Source organism: Aphelocoma coerulescens, chromosome 2 (assembly GCF_041296385.1).
Source record: "Aphelocoma coerulescens isolate FSJ_1873_10779 chromosome 2, UR_Acoe_1.0, whole genome shotgun sequence".
NCBI lineage: Eukaryota > Metazoa > Chordata > Aves > Passeriformes > Corvidae > Aphelocoma > Aphelocoma coerulescens.
In genome coordinates this window covers 3167542-3168398 of record NC_091015.1, presented here as the reverse complement: position 1 = coordinate 3168398, position 857 = coordinate 3167542, and positions in this window count along the sequence as shown.

Sequence of the window (857 nt, the reverse complement as noted above, 5' to 3'; positions counted from 1 at the left end):
GACTTTAGTTCTTAAAGGCAGGTCCTCAAAAAGCACAAAGGTACAGTTTAATTGGGTGTTTCACTGATTGATCTTCAAGGTTTTGAACGTCTGTCCCACAGAACCCGACATCTGGGCGCTAAGATTAGGTCTGTAAGTCATTCTGAGCACAAGGTAGCCCAGCTAGCACCTGGCATTGGGTTTGCTCTAATTTATTCCTTCACACACCATCTGCCTAATATTCCTCTGCTCCATATTTTCCTTTGGACAAGAAAGGGTTTGGGATCCTCTGGCCTAATTTAGTCTCTGTTCAACAGGCTTAGAAGAAAAAAAAAATCAAGCAGATATTTTGTGTCACTTGTTTGTGTCACTGAAGACATTTTGAGATTCCTTTTAAAGCAGATTGCTTTGCTGTAGGTAAGTGCCTGGCAGGTTTCTGTGCCTCATCTCCATTAAATTCTCTCAAGACACCTCAAAACAAGTAGTAAAACACCAGAAATCATTATGGCAAAGCCTGGCCACCAAATAACCCTTTCAAATGATGGTTAGGAGTCATGGTCTCAAAAACTGGAAATTTTGGGAAATGCTAACAAAGATATGACAAACATGCTGGGCCTGGGAGGAGTTAGTGTAGGGGGCTTTGTATGCTAACCTGTTGATTCACTCCAGCTCAAATCCTGGCTTTTCACAGCAAAACAAAGGGGATTTTATGCTTCAGGAGAGAAAGAATCAGAGCTGTGATGCAGATCTGTACCAGGTGAGAAAAGCAACTCCTGTTCAGGACAAGGAATTTACAGGAGACTCCTGACACTATGGAAAGCCACAAAGGATCCAGTTGGCCACCTCTGGATAGCACTTCACAATGGCACAATGTCACA